This window comes from Oxyura jamaicensis, chromosome 2, assembly GCF_011077185.1.
Source record: "Oxyura jamaicensis isolate SHBP4307 breed ruddy duck chromosome 2, BPBGC_Ojam_1.0, whole genome shotgun sequence".
Taxonomy (NCBI): domain Eukaryota; kingdom Metazoa; phylum Chordata; class Aves; order Anseriformes; family Anatidae; genus Oxyura; species Oxyura jamaicensis.
Window position 1 is genome coordinate 113014041 of NC_048894.1, and position 16592 is coordinate 113030632.

The window sequence follows — 16592 nt, forward strand, 5'->3', positions numbered from 1 at the left end:
ATTTTATGTGTTATGTGTTACATATAAATGAAGTCTACAAGAGTTGACAAACAGATGGTACCTGGTTTGCCAGAGCAACACAAGCATCTCTGAAAAGAGAAATGACAAGCGGTGGTGTAATGGGGAAAATAAATGAGAATTATTTGCATTCCTGATTGCATTAATTAATATTACAGGTCTGAAGGGGGATAAGAATCATAGTGAGACTCCTTGAACAGGCCTAAAAATATTTGGCTACAGTATTCATCAGGAAGAGGTTGTCTGTATTGAACTTAAGCTAAAATGTGGAAACTAGAGGAAAACAAATCTTTTTATTAAGTAGGATTTGTATATCTTATCTGATATTCATTATTTCCCATATCAAAATCATACTTATACTGCATATACTTTTACTGGGAGTTCAGCTTTACTTTTGCTCATATACAGCAAATTTCTAGACTACTTATCAATAAGGCCCACACAAACATTTATTAAATGTAAGAAACACTTCAAAAAATTAGGATCAAATAATGACATTTTTAAAACAACACTTTTCTCCAAGTCATTCCCTTTCATTGAGTTTGAACTGTGTTGAAAACTGTGAAAGTTTTAACTATGAGAGTCAAACTGAAGCTCTAACAGAACTACTAATAATAATCTCTTAGCAGTTCTCCTGAAAAGTTCAGTGCAATCAAGACTGGAATGTTTTTCTTCCTTTTTACTGTTGTTTTTTGTTCCATTTTTTTCTTTTGTTTTGTTGTTTGTTTGTTTAATGACTATGATGAAAAGAGAGATCCCTTCGATCATTCATATTTTGCAAAAACTTGACAAACTGGGCCTAGTGACCATGGAGGGCTGATTAATCACTCCACAAAAATGTCTGAAAGAACTCTAGTAGGGAATATTCAGATCCTGACATAGGAGGCCCCAGATCTGAACTGGATTAAATTGGATTTAATGTCCTCCTTTACCTTCCTTCATTCTACCTTGTATTTTCAGCACGTTGTATTAACAAAATCAAAGCAGAACAAGAACAGCTAATACTCTGTAACATAAACATTTCACCAATACAGTGCAACATGTAACACATAAGGATATGACTTAAGCAAGATATGCAAGATCTTCTGTGAGAAGACATTTTTTATATATTCCAATAAAAGAGATACTGAATTTGAGTGACCAGAAGACATATCATAAATAATAACTACTGACTAAAGGCCTCTTTTTGTATGTACGCATTGTTATCTGAGTACAAAGCACATAGGAAGAGGGGAAGGGAAGAAGGGGGAAGGTGTAAAATAAAAAATAATAGAAAAACAATGGGTGCAGAGCTGTCCAGAAGATTTCTGTGAGATATTTCTGATTCCATTAAGTTTTTTTTTCAGTTGTGCTAGGTAGCCTGTCACTGCAAGCTGCTTCAGAGAGCAGGAATGTTTTTCCCTTACTTATGTTAGATTTCTCATGATGGTTGTACTGCTGAAATGTTACGTATATGAGAAGAGACCAAGAATGAGTATGATGAAGTATTTATCATGGAAAGAAAAATCACAGCTTCCAAGAATAGCATTGTCTCTATGGATTGTTTTAGACAATTTGTAGAAATCAGGAAGAGATTGTTCAAATTTATGATTTTTTCTTTTTTAAAAAAATTATTCCTTTGGAGTATTTTGTTCATCTCCATTTCAAATGTAGACCATAGGTAGTTATCCTTTAATTTCACAAAAGCAATGCCTTATAGAACAAGCACTTTTTCTGTAATTGTTTTGTTACACTATAGGCTCTAAATATCAAATTGACACAGTATAAATTTGCATCTTTGCAAGTCAAAAATAAGACCACTGCTCTTATATTTAGTAGCACTACACTACACACACAAAAAATAAGTAAAAATAAAAATTCCTATTAAACATAATAGTTGCTTGTGGTATAAAATGTCAGTCAGCAGGAGTCAGTTTTTTTATGAAACACAATCCCCCTAAAAACTTATTTGATAATAAATTGAGTGTGGTTTTGGTGATGTTACCTAAAGGAAGTGCAGCTTTTCAAGTTAATGATTTAATCCCTGAAATATTACAACTACAAATATTAGATTGTTTATTAGTAGTAATTATAAAGTGGGTGTTATAAATAACAACATATGGCATTGCTGTGAATTAATTCCTGAGGCTCTGATGCCATTCATAAACCTCTCGCAGTTTATGACTGCAGCTGAGTTCTTGAGTGAAATACATCCTTGTGTTTACTCTAGGGCTATCTATTATGCTCCATGTAATTCAAATGTATTCCTCTTTTGATCCTCCTGCTTTGCCTCTGAATTGTTTTCCCCCAATCATTAACGCAAGCCTGTAACTTTTTGCCTTGATATAAATGCTCTTACATTTTTCATGAGAAAGAATACATCTGAACTGCAAGATGGTCTTATTGATGTCACTGTTTTAAGTTACTCTACCACAAATCACATATTCCACCAATTCACAGCCTTTCAACATTTATGGCTGGAGTAAAGGGAGCAATTTTTATATTGAAAGGAAGATTTAGGGACATATTAAATTCAGTTTTTCAGCTGGACAAGAGAAACAAATTCTGGGTGACCAGCTGGCTTTCTGCAGATCAACATTGATTCATGAACTCTAAATAATGTTATTATACTGCAAGGACCTTCTTGAAATGGATCCAAACATAAAGCCTCTGGAAAGACGTTAGCTCATCAGCCTGGCAGAGGCAGCACAAAAAGTTCCTGATATGGAGTCCTCTTACAGACACTCAAGGATTCTTACTGTGCTGACAGAGATGTGATACAAATCAGAGCATTAACTGAGTAGTAAGAAAAGAGGAGAAGAAACTGTAATGTGATATACTGCAGCACTGTCTATCAAGGTGGTAAGAACTGGAATGCCTTGTTTGTAAGTTTTTGAGTCTCTTCTGAGAACTATGTTAAGGATAAAAGTGGCTTTGCGAAGGTAACATATGTCCTGCTTCATATTTCTTTCAGAAACATTATAGGGGCCTACTGTAAATCTAGCTGAAGGAATACAAGTTCTTTCTAATAAACTGAAAGGTCTTGGGTCAGGATAAAATTAAGAGTGCAAATTGACCAGAGAAGCAGGAAGAATGCAGTTTCTGTTCAATGAAAATATTTTCTAGGAAGCACCAAAAGTTAGCTGAGAGTAATAAAAAATAAATACAGGAGTAATGTCCCTGTCCTAAATAACTTAAAAATAAGGTGACATGAACTGTGTCAATCATTTTTGCCTGGACTCTCAATGTTTTAATGAAACATTTCTGTAGGATCTGCATATCTAGACTTCTGATAAATGCAAGCCCTGACATTTCCCAATTTTGTCACTGCAGTCTGAGTATTCACCTGTTATTTGAGCTTCTTCTAAATTTTTGGCAAACTAAACATTCTTAAGAATGTTCCCAGACACTAAAGCCAACTAATATGAAATGGACAAAATCCAGACTTATTCCTCAACCTTCAAAACTGGGGACCTGAGGCAACCTATGGGAAAGGATAGATCCCATGAGTGTTTCATATCCCAAACTGTATCTGAGAATTATCTGAGAACGCCAGTTGACATGGACTGACTAATCTGTATTATGGCATCAACACGCTATGTCTAGAGCAAGCAACATATTTTCAGGCATTGAGTGGGAAGTAATTTGCTGAGTGTAATTTGTGCAAATGCATTTATTGTCTTTTCCCTTTACATTCCTTACAGTCTTTCCACCGTAAAAGAACAATCTCAACATCTCCGTTAGCATTCAGGTTGTAGTCCTTATGGTTCTTCCAGCATGGGACACACAGGTCTTGGTGTACATCTCAACTTGTCAGAAAGAACACCAAAACTGTTGGTTCTCTTCCAAATTTATCTGGATCTGCCCATCTGATTACCTTCAGTAAAGGTGAAATTAAACAGGAGAGAGTTCCCTGTAGACATGGAATCCTTTTTAATCCTTTATCTCTACATGGGAATACAACTATTTTCAATTCTTATTATCTACGTGATTTTGGACCCCCTATAAATGGTAACCATCTGTTACATTTGGGATACCTCTGAATTGTGGTGGTAGAATTGGTTCTCTTCATGTTGTTCCCATGTATCTACACTGTATGAGTATGTCCCACAGGTTTGTCACATAATAACCTATATACGCATATGTACTCCTGTCTACCTTGGCCTTTCTTAATGCAGAATTTTTGCTGTTGTTCAAAGGTTCTTCCTTTGGCCCATCATCCCATATTCTGATATTTCATTTCTGTAAAAATATCTGAACTGCAGCATTTGGTTTCATTGATCAGCTTAGACTTTGCTGTATTCCATGACTCGCTCATAAAATAGTTTGCATTTTATGAAAAGTATTTTCACAATTAAAATTGTGCTTTTAGAGATAATGTAGACTGTGCTGTTAAAGATCTCACAATGTAAGGAATTTTTCATGTACCTCAGCAAAACTTGGCAGAGCAGTCTGCCTTAGAAAGAAAGTATAACAGGTGAAATTAATCATTACACTGCAAAATAATAGCTCATGTTAGGGAAGAGGTGAGCATCATCTAAAAACCATGCATTTTGTTTTACTATAAACCTGACAAATCAATGCCATTTACCACAGCACAAAAAAAAAAAAAAAAAAAAAAAAAAAAAACTGTACTTATTAGTATGGATCTACGTGATAAATCCTAATACATAGAAGATGTATCCTGTTAAGAAAGATTAAAAAATTCTCAAACAAACCTTGATTAAAGGAGACATACTTCTTCTTAGGTCTCTGACTATAATGCTACACTATTGGAAGATTACTCCAGAGTTTTAGTAGTCTATATGTATGTACAATAATCATTAGAACTATTAGGATGATGAAGACTTCTTAGACTTTTGACTAAACTAACAGTTTTTCCAAGAGCAAGGTTCAGAAACTTTATGGAATTACTTTTCTCCATTGCTAACTTGCAATTAATAGTAAATTGCTTCCTGTGTATTGTCCTATTTCTATGGCTGGTTGTGAATTGCTGCCCTAAATAATGAACTAAAATATGAGTTCATTTCTGTACTGTATTATGAATGTGTTATTGTCACAGCATGTAATTACAATCATTCACAGTGCGAACATGAGGTCTGAATAGTAAATTGTCCTGAAAACAGTCTTCTCCTGTGAATTTATGAATTTCCAAGCTTACCTCTCATAATGATTAATACTGTATTACTATTTCACTCTCAGGTCATTCAGGAGAACAGCCACCATACCTCAGAAGTCATGGAAGTGAAAAAGCACTTACTGCACAATGAAAATAAGGTCTTATGACAATGTAATTAATGGATATTATCATTCTATAGAATGAAGATGCAGACAGTAAATATATGAAATCATCAAAAAATCTTCTAATACTGATGCTAAGATGAAAAGTTAAAAATGAGATTGTCAGAGTAAGAAAAGAATGGCTTTATATTGTCATTTGGCACTATTTGTCGTGGGAGGAACAATTTTCCATAGGCAGGGAGGAAACATCTACAAAACAAGAAAATAATAAATACTCCATTAGCAAGACATTTTTGTACCAGTAGTGGGAAGATTTGTACTTTGCAGCATTGACTGTTCAAGTTTTCAAGACAAATCTGTTCATATTAATCTGTAATGACAATGTCTGTCTCATAGTGAAAAACGTCTGCAATGAACTTTGAGGCAGGAAATTTTCTGATTTTTTCCTTGAACTGTTGTACTGCACTAGCGGTTCTCTAAAAAATACATTCAGAAAATTGACTTACTTGTATTATAAACTACATGATATTTTTAAAAAAGACTCTGAAATTAGGTATTGCTACCCTTTATTCAATTTTCATCGAAATATTTTTTTCTGAGAAAAACGGTGCTTTTTTTCTTTCCACCTTTTTAATTCCTCTTCCAAAATACATCTATTTTTCTTTTTTTCTTTTTTCTTTTTTTTTTTTTTCCAGTAACCTACGCAGAATCAAGTATGTTAACACAGAATGAGAAGAGCCATTTTGTGTGAAACTATTTCATGTATATTTTTTTAAATGATTGCACTGTTTTTTTTTTTTTTTTTTTTTTTTTTTTTACCTGTCATCCTTTCAAAATTCAAAATTTAATTCCCAGAGGTCAATAGCTGCTTACACAATTTCTTTTATTTTTAATTATTTACAATTTTCACATGGATTTTTAATATATTTTTGTGAAGGAATGCAATAAATATATTAATTGTTTTCAAATTCTGCTAGCAATCTGTTGGCTTTAACTGGAGATTTTTTGCTTTTTATTGGTTTATCTATAGACTTCACAATAATAACCTTACAGAATGCTTAGACAACTGAACAGAAATGACCTATAAAAAATACTCCTATGGTATGTCTCTATACCTGGGCCTTAGGCCTTGTTTGTTCTGAAATAATTAATAACATCATTTGAAGCAACTGAATAATATCGTTCAAAAAAAAAAAAAAAAAAAAAAAAAAAAGATTTTATATTACAGTTTACATGGTTTGCAGTTTACTTGTTATTTAAATGAAGTGAGTCTGCTAAATTCCTTTGTAACTATTGCAGTAACCAACTAATAATACTATGTCTATCTGTTAAGCACAGGTTTCTCCTGTAGTCATACACACACAAAGGGAACAAGCAACCTTAACTGATATTGAAATTTTAAAGTTAAATTATATTAAAATGTTCACAAAGCTATTGTAGGGCCTCAATCTCAGTGATTTCAGTGTGTGTTAGGCACCTAAAAACATTTGCAAGTTTACTCCTGCATTCAACAGGCAGTAACATGTTGATCTGGGAAACGATTGGCTGTATTAGGATCTCTGGGTTTGACATCTGACTTTATTATAGTAGAGAGAAAAAGAAGAAAAACTTGTTTGAAACACAAATTATGAAGCAGTTTTCTGCTTCAAGATGGACCAAGGATCTTGGGTGCTTAAGTGCTATGAAACATGTAACATCAACAACTGTTTGACCCTTGTAAAAGCCACTGCAATATCTGTGATTACAGTATTTTAAGCACTGTTATTTCTAGTCTTCTTCAAAAGTCTGAAATGAAAATGATCGTGAAACATGAGCACTTAATTAAGATTTGAGATTCACCTCATTTTTCATTTTTGCCTGTTTTACACTGACTTTCTGTTAGTTCCTAGGTAAGCGCAGGGGTTCAGAGAATAATGTATACTGCCACCTCCTTCTGGGATATTAGAACTACATGAAGTTGCATCATCTGCTGCGTTAGCCTAGGATAATATGATGTGAGAGTCCATCTATTTATAAAAGATTATAAAGAATGAAGTGATAAAACAGTCCTGATTTGTTCTCTACTTCTAATGAGCTTCTGGATCAAAAGCAAAGTCAATGTACTTCAAGTTCATAAACTAAATATACAAAAAGTTCCATAGTCTACTGCCAGTTGCTATTCACTTTGAGCACTAACTTTTATCTTAGAGAATATTACTGACACTGGAATAGTAGAATCCTATATTAATGCAACACTGTTCCAGATTCAATCTGATCACTTCTGTTAGTCATTGTGCATGTAATATTCATGTATCAAGTGTAAGAGATAGTAAGCAACTATAAGGCATGAAAATCTGCTTTCAGTTACAGGATACCTGCAGGATAATCTGTGAAGTTTGCAACAGAACTACTTGCTTCCCTAAGGACCTGACCAAGCCTAGCCAGCCCTATTCAAAAAAACAGCCTCCATTTTATTCTGAAGTGCAAAAGTCTGAGGACTGCAAGTCCCTGAGCATGTCTGGCAGGCAAAGCATCATAGAGGAAGAAGAATAAAAAAGGCTAGACTCCTCTGTGTAGCAGAGATCAGGAAGATGCAGCTTGAAGCAGTCTCTAGAGAGAAAGGCTGTAGGCAAAAAATGAAAACTTCCTTATCAATAGTTAATCTTTAAAATTCCCAACATCTTATTTTCTGTGTATATTTAAATATTACTACTGTAGAAAAGAAAGCTGTGAGAAAAAGGCCAGAGAAAATTAAGACAAAACTTTAATAATCCCATTTAACTGGCTAGGGTTTGTTCGTTTGTTTTTGAATTGCATTTAGTGCCTACAGAAGAAGTGAACTAGCTTTGAACTGGCTTAGTTTTCAGAGGAGAGAGTTAAGATGTGGTGATCAATGGTTACTTAAATTTTCCTAAGCAATAATCAATAAGGATTTGCAGCTTGTGAAACTGTATCCTGTCTAAAACATGTTTATATCTAATGGAAACTTTTCCATTGGATACCATTGGATACCTTTGTGTTTGTAAGTATGAAACCTGCTGTATATGCAGTTTTAGATGTGTTATATGTGTTAATCTGCATAAAACATAACTAAGTTATGGGAAGAAATGATTTGCAAATAAAGCAGACAAGCAAGTAAGAAGGTGTGTTTTTTCCTCTTTCATTAAAATCTTGTCACAAAGTATGTAACTTTTATCATTTACATAGTATTTACTGTATTAACATTTCAGGAAATTTAAAATACACAAGAAGACATAGCAGCATAACTTCTAAAATCTGCTTTTCTACTTTTGGGAATGAAGCATGCAACCTTTTATCCAGTGGGAAGTTTTAGGGATCATGAGATAATGTAAACGTACATATCGTGGCTTTTTTACAAATCAGTAGCCTACTTTTAAAATGTAAAACTTCCTTTAAATTTTAAAAATATATCTGAGATTGAATGAAGTACTTAATAGTATTATATATATATTTATAATTAACCCAGCAATAATTTTTATATATCGCCATTCATTTAGAAAGAAAAGAGAGAACTACCTGAATCAGGAAACAAAGTCCTATTGATCTTTTTTTTTTATTATTTTTTTTCATTTTAGTGTCATCGATGACCCCTCATCCAAAGGCCAACAGCATCATCTAGTCTTAGCTAATAAGCAGACACTAATAGACGTTGTATCAAATGTTCCTTGAATTCAGGTTTAGATAGATATTGGAATTCAATTCTTCCTTTTTTTTTTTTTTTTTCTTTCCTTCTTTCCTTCTTTTTTTTTTTTTTTCATTTTCCTTTCTTATTTTCTGATTTGTTTTTCTCCTTTTCCATTTTATTTTATATTTTATACAAGTCTTATTCAAAATCCCATCTCTACCTGTGTATTTTCCTCTTTCTGGAGAAAAGAAGCTGTTTATATTTCACCATTTCTAAATGGTATGTGATTTTTGCAAAAATATACCTTTGAATATTTTACTGGTTGTGCTTAGAACATAGAAATAGACATTATTTAGCTTTGTGTTTTATGCATTCTATAGCACATGTAAACTGTCTTACAAAATATTGCAAGATTTTGAAAAGCTGCAGTTGCTGTGGACTTTGATAAGGAATACAAAGCTCTGCCTTTTCAGAATTTTCCTTTTTTCATGTGTTACCAAAAAAAAAAAAAAAAAAAGTTTTTAAAAATATGGAAAATAGGTCCAAAATTATAATTCAAATTATCTCATTCCATTCAAAAGAAATCTTGGCTGACTCTGTGTTCTCAGCCTGACTGGGGAAGTGAGTGAAGTTGGTCTTCCTTTCCTTCACAGGGATGAAAGTAGAAAATTCCCACTGGTGTGAGAGTAACCCAACAGTTTCCCTCACTGACAGGCTTTCTTAAAAATTGGCTGGGTAGCTGGGCCCAAAGAGTCGTGATTAATTGAGTTAAATCCAGTTGGAGGCTGGTCACTAGTGGTGTCCCCCAGGGCTCAGTACTAGGGCAAGTTCTCTTCAATATCTTTATCAGTGATCTGGATGAGGGGATCGAGTGCACCCTCAGTAAGTTTGCAGATGACACCAAGTTAGGTGCGTGTGTCAATCTGCTCGGGGGTAGGAAGGCTCTGCAGGAGGACCTGGATAGGCTGGACCAATGAGCTGAGGCCAACTGTATGAAGTTCAACAAGGCCAAGTGCCGGGTCCTGCACCTGGGGCACAACAACCCCAAGCAGCGCTACAGGCTGGGAGATGAGTGGCTGAAAAAGCAGCCTGGCAGAGAAGGACCTGGGAGTTTTGGTTGATAGTTGGCTGAATATGAGCCAGCAGTGTGATCAGGTGGCCAAGAAGGCCAACAGCATCCTGGCTTGTATCAGAAGCAGTGTGGCCAGCAGGACCAGGGAAGCAATTGTCCCCCTGTACTCGGCTCTGTTGAGGCCACACCTCGAGTACTGTGTTCAGTTTTGGGCCCCTCGCTACGAGAAGGACATTGAGGTGCTCGAGCAAGTCCAGAGAAGGGCAACAGGATGGACTTGTGGAGGACTTGTTAGTGTTAGGTCAGAGGTTGGACTAGGTGATCTTGGAGGTCTCTTCCAACCTAGATGATTCTGTGATGTTGGAGGATCCCTTCCATTGAGCCCTTCAGGTGCTGGGGACACAAGGAAGGTCTTTATAGAGCATTGTGAAAGGTAGAGTGACCAGAAAAACAGTAAGACTAGAATAGAGAATGGGAAGTTTTGTGACTCTCAGGTTCTGACCACTTTCCCCTTCATCCTGCCTTGGAGTAGCACCTTTGACATAATCAGTGATTGTCTGAGATGCCAGCCCAGCTCTATTCCTGAAATCATAATCTTCAGCAGAGACGTTGCAGGTGAGCGAGAGCTGTGTCATCAGATAGGAAGTCATGTAAAGAACAGGAGACATCAGTTTGCTGCTGTATAAATCTTTGGTATGTCCACATCTTCAATTCGCTACGCAGTGCTCTTTCCCCCATCTCCAGACTGTAAAATACAGAGAAAAAGTAGTCAAAATGCTCAAGGGGGTGGGGAAGCTGTTTTAAGAGAATAGACTAAGAAGGCTAGGATGGCAATCTGGAGATGAAGGACTGAGAGATGACATGGCTGAGGTCTTCAAAATCACATAAAAACAAACTCTCGACCATGGGAGAAAGAAACGAGGATGTTCACAACGATAATTTTAGAAGTTGTTTATTGTAAATAGTGTTGAAAGGGCAGAGGTCAAAGTAGAGGCATAACAGAGGGGAGATGCATTTCAAAAAAGAAAACAGAGGCAGAACCGTGGCTGTGATCTCTGCATCTCTGTATGAGTTTGCCTCCTCAAAGAAACGTTGGTGTATCTCTGCACATACCCTCCATCCAGGGTAATGTGTTGCACCTGTATTTTGTAAAACTGAGTGATGATTTGGGTCACAAAAGCACCAAAGGAGTGACCAACAGAATTTTTTAAGCACTTATAAAACCCAAGCCAGATGCAAGGAAAACAAATGACCATTGTTATTTTCCTCTAAGAAAAGCAGAAGGGGCTGTCTATAAGAGGCTGTCTATAAGGGAGGCAAGGACAAGGCCCAGCTGTAGCTATGTATGTAGATGGTATCAGTGCATCTGCATGGCATGGTTTGCATCAAGGAAAAGGGCCAAGCAGGAAATATCTGCTGTTGCATCTTTCAGAATTCTGCTGAAGAGCTCTTCCCACCAGGAAAGCTGCTGCCTAAAACTGGTTTTCACTCATAGAAAGAGGATAGACGGTGTCTTTCTGAAACCAACACGTTGAGAAATCTGTGACCACTTTGCAATGGGATGGGATGGGGTGCCAGGGCACAAAGTGTGACACAGAAATCTGCATTTCATGGTGGTCAGCAAACAAGGCATGAGGAGGGTGCCTCCTGCCTTGAGGCTGAAAATAATTTGGAAAGAACTCAAAGAGCAAGACTAAGGGTTCCTCACCTGGCAGTCTGAGCATGTGGCACTGGGGAAGTTTCAAGGACAGAGCTCGTGAGATGCTCCTTGTTGGTGTGTCTATGCTGTATTCATATTGCACTGAGTGAATCCCATCCTGAGGGGTTTATCACAGGTTGAAGGAGCTGTTTCCCAGCCTCTGTCTGCAGCACCATGAAGCAGAAATTGGTTTCAGGTGATGATTGGCCCGAGTCTGTTCAGGTCCAGGGACTGTTTTGCCTAGAGATGAGGAGGCTCATGGGGGATTTTATCAATGTGTATAAATACCTGTTGGGAGGGTGCACAGAGGATAGAGCCAGGTTCTTCTCTGTGGTGCCCAGTGCCAGGACAAGAGTCAATGGGCACAAACTGAAACACAGGAGTTTCCATCTAAACACTGGGAAGCTCTGGCACAGGTTGCCCAGAGAGCTTGTGGAGTCTCCCTCCTTGGGAGGGAGCCAGCTGGACATGGTCTTGGGCACCCTGCTCTGGGTGTCCCTGCTTGAGCAGGGGTTGGACCAGATGACCTCCAGAGGTCCCTTCCAACCCTAATCATTCTGTGATTCTGTGAAAACCATCTCACTTAAAGAAACTGGTTATAGGATTTCTCCACAACAAACATGAAAATGGTGAGAAATTTCTTATTATTTTCTTTTCCCATTTCTTATTAACATACTAAAATTAATTGATTAAGGAGATGAATCGACTATAAATACTGGCAGGAGTTTTTCTCAGAACATGTTCATGCATGCATAAAGTATACTCTTAATATTGATTATCAAGATGACGTGATACAGTTCTATATTTATTGTAATTATCATCGTAGTGGTCAGCATAAGTGAGCTGATCATATTTTAAAATATGCATTTAAATATTTTTAGAGTTTAAGTTGGATTGGAGTTGACATTTGCAGACAGTACCTGTGGTGGTAGTTCTAAATTTATTCACCTGCCTTTGCTTGTCTTTCTTGGACGTAACTACTGAACACTGAGTTATAATCCTTCTCATCTTAGACAGCTTTTAAAAAATAATAAATAAATAAATAAATAAAACCCCAGTTTTTAGACTTCTTATTCTGAAAAAATTTAGAAGGTTCAGAAATTGGACAAAAATGCAAAAATATGAATTTTTATGTCTAATATCAGGTGGTTATAGTTTTGAGTGTTTATTTAACACTATCACCTACCTTTCAACAAAAGACAGCCAATTTAGATGAAATGAATCTTCTCCTATTTATTTTTTTTTTTTTCCTTTTGGCAATTAGTTTACACAGAGTGACCTACAATGTCTTCAATTTGCCTTTGCATATAGCAACTTGAAGTGCACTATGTCATGTGATATGGATGTTATTAATGTTATTTTTATTTATATAGAATCATAGAATCATAGAATATCCTGAGTTGGAAGGGACCCTTAAGGATCATCAAGTCCAACTCTTGATACCGCACAGGTCTACCCAAAAGTTCAGACCATGTGACTAAGTGCACAGTCCAATCTCTTCTTAAATTCAGACAGGCTCGGTGCAGTGACAACTTCCCTGAGGAGCCTGTTCCAGTGTGCAACCACCCTCTCTGTGAAGAACCCCTTCCTGATGTCAAGCCTAAATTTCCCCTGCCTCAGCTTAACCCCGTTTCCATGGGTCCTGTCACTGGTGTTAATGGAGAAAAGGTCTCCTGCCTCTCGACACCCCCTTACGAGGAAGTTGTAGACTGTGATGAGGTCTCCTCTCAGCCTCCTCTTCTCCAGGCTGAACAGGCCCAGTGACCTCAGCCGTTCTTCGTACGTCTTCCCCTCCAGGCCTTTCACCATCTTCGTAGCCCTCCTCTGGACACTCTCCAACAGTTTCATGTCCTTTTTATACTGTGGTGCCCAGAACTGCACACAGTACTCGAGGTGAGGCCGCACCAGCGCAGAGTAGAGCGGGACAATCACCTCCCTTGACCTACTAGCGATGCCGTGCTTGATGCACCCCAGGACACGGTTGGCCCTCCTGGCTGCCAGGGCACACTGCTGGCTCATATTCAACTTGCTGTCTACCACGACCCCCAGATCCCTCTCTTCTAGGCTGCTCTCCAGCGTCTCATCGCCCAGTCTGTACGTGCAGCCAGGGTTTCCCCGTCCCAGGTGCAGGACCCGGCACTTGCTCTTATTGAACTTCATGCGGCTGGTGATCGCCCAGCTCTCCAACCTATCCAGATCCCTCTGCAAGGCCTTTCCACCCTCATTCGAGTCCACAACTCCTCCAAGTTTGGTTTCATCAGCAAACTTGCTCAAAATACCTTCTATTCCTACATCCAGATCATTTATAAAAATATTGAAAAGTACCGGCCCTAAAATGGAGCCTTGAGGGACCCCACTGGTGACCGCCCGCCAACCTGACGCAGCCCCATTTACCATAACCCTTTGGGCTCTGCCCGTTAGCCAATTGCTCACCCATTGTATGATGTTTTTATTTAGCTGTATGGTGGACATTTTGTCCAGTAGGATCCTATGGGAAAACGTGTCAAAAGCCTTGCTGAAGTCCAAAAAAAATCACATCAGCTGGTTTCCCTTGGTCCACCATACGGGTGATCTTATCATAAAAGGAAATCAGCAAATATGCAAATATTTTTTTGCTACTGATGCATGTTTTTTGCATGAAGAGTAATAATATGTCCAGACTAAAACTGTGGTAGTATTATTTTGTTCAATGCCTCAGAAGTTCTCAACCTGGGCGTCTAACAGAACTATACAATTAAACTTAAGGCAGCAGAGCTGTAAAACTATACACTAAGATTCCAGCTCCCTCCCACTCACACACCCACCACAAAGGATGTAGACAGACAGACACAGACAAGCTGGCTGAGAGAGAAATAGGACAGATTACATTTGTAATTTAAAAAGGTAGAATATTGAAAAAAAAACAGGCTGCTTACATGTGAATCCTAAGAAATGGAGAAGGCAAGTTAAGCAAAATTTCTAGTGTTTCACTTCATGGCCTGACTACATATTTGTGCTTATAACATTCAAGTCAGAAAAATGCTAAAAGATGGCTCATGAAATCCCAACAGATGTGATTTAGACACATCAGTTTTATTCATTTTAATGGATTTATTTTTTTTTTTAGTGCTCACTAAATTACTTTTTGTGTTTAATAAAATTATGGATTTAATGAGTAATCAGAGTAGACAAAATATACTCAAATTTTAATAATATAAATAAGAGAGAGAATTGTAATAGTCTAGAAATTACTTTAATAAAGTATTTAATATTATTATGCAAATATTTAATTAGAAAAATCAATTCAAATTTGTTTGCAAACAGCTAAGAGGTGGTGAAAAAAAAGACTAATTATAATAACAGAACATCTGCAAAAAATAAACTGAAAAAGACACAGTAAGTAGGACAAAGAAACTAAGAAACCAGAAATGCTAACAGAAGCTTTAAGATGAAACTGGACAGTAAAGTGGTATGGTAACATAATGCTTCATTAATACTAAATAAAGAGAGGTATAATGACTGAGATAGTAATGACTGAGATAGTTAAAAACATAAAATGATATGTAACGTGTTGAAATGAGCTGATGTTAAGAAGTTATAGTGGGTTTAAATGGAAAGGTTTTGGCTGTGGGGAGGCATAGGGGTGGCTGCTGTGAGAAGAATCCAGAAGCTGCCCCATGTTAGATAAGGGCCCCACTTATGGCCAGAGCTGAGCCAGTAAGTGATGTTGTTTGTCCCACTGTGAGTTCAGGTTTGAGAAAAAAAAAGAAAAAAACTGCTAGAACAGCAGCTGGGAGAGAGGAGTGAGAACCAGCCCTGCAGACCCCAAGGTCAGTGCAGCAGGAGGGCAGGAGGTGCTCCATGCACACAGCAGCAGTTCTCCTGCGGCCTGTGGAGAGGCCTCTGGTGGAGCAGGCTGTCCCCCTGCAGCCCATGGATCCCACATGGAGCAGATCTCCAAGCTGCAGCCCGTGGAGGAGCCCCTGGTGGAGCAGGTAGATGTGGCCTGGAGGAAGCTGCGGCCCACGGAGAGCCCCCGCAGGAGCAGGGGGTCTGGGAGGAGCTGCTGCCCACCTGGGGGGGACCCGTGCTGGAGCAGTTTGCTCCTGGGGGATGGACCCCATGGTATGGAGTCATGTGGGAGCAGATCTTGAAGAGCTGCTGCCTGTGGGCAGCCCCCTCAGGCTCAGTTCATGAACGATGGCATCCGATGGGAGGTACCCCACATGGAGCAGGGGAAGAGAGTGACTGAGAAGGAGCAGCAGAGATGAAGTACTGTAGACAGACCACAACCCCTATTCCCCCACTCCCCTGTGCCACTCTGGGGATGGGAGGGGGGGGTGGGGGGGAAGGGGGGTGGAAGAGGGTGGATGGGGTGAAAGTGCTTTTTGTTTCTTTCCTTTGTTTCTCACTTCTCTAGCTTGTTAGTAATAGGCAATAAATCTTACTACCTCCCTACTCTGAGTCTGTTTTGTTTTGCTGGTCACAATAATTTTTGAGTGATCTCCCCATCCTTATCTCAACCCTTGAGCCCTTTGCATCATATTTTCTCCCCCTTTCCCTTTGAGGAGGGGGAGTGAGAGAACTGTTGTGGTGGAGCTCGGCTGCCCACTTGAGCAAAACCACCACAGAAGTGTATGCCAAATTACTTGAAAACCTTCTTAGTTCAGATTGTATTACTAAGCTATGGAATTTCCTCTTGAACTAAATGTTTATGTCTCATTATTTTAATCTACAAAATTAAGACAAATGTTATGTAAAACTTTTTAATATCTTTAAATAACTTATTTCCTTTAGTTGAATAAATAAAATCAACTCTCTTGGTTTCTTTAAGTGATTTCAATTATATGTATGTAGAATTAAAAGACAGAGGCCTGAATTTTATGTCTGTACAAAAAGCGAACATATTCTCCATGAACATATTCAAAGACTCAGTATCCTATTTTCATATTATTTGAATGTATCTAAAACATAGCTGT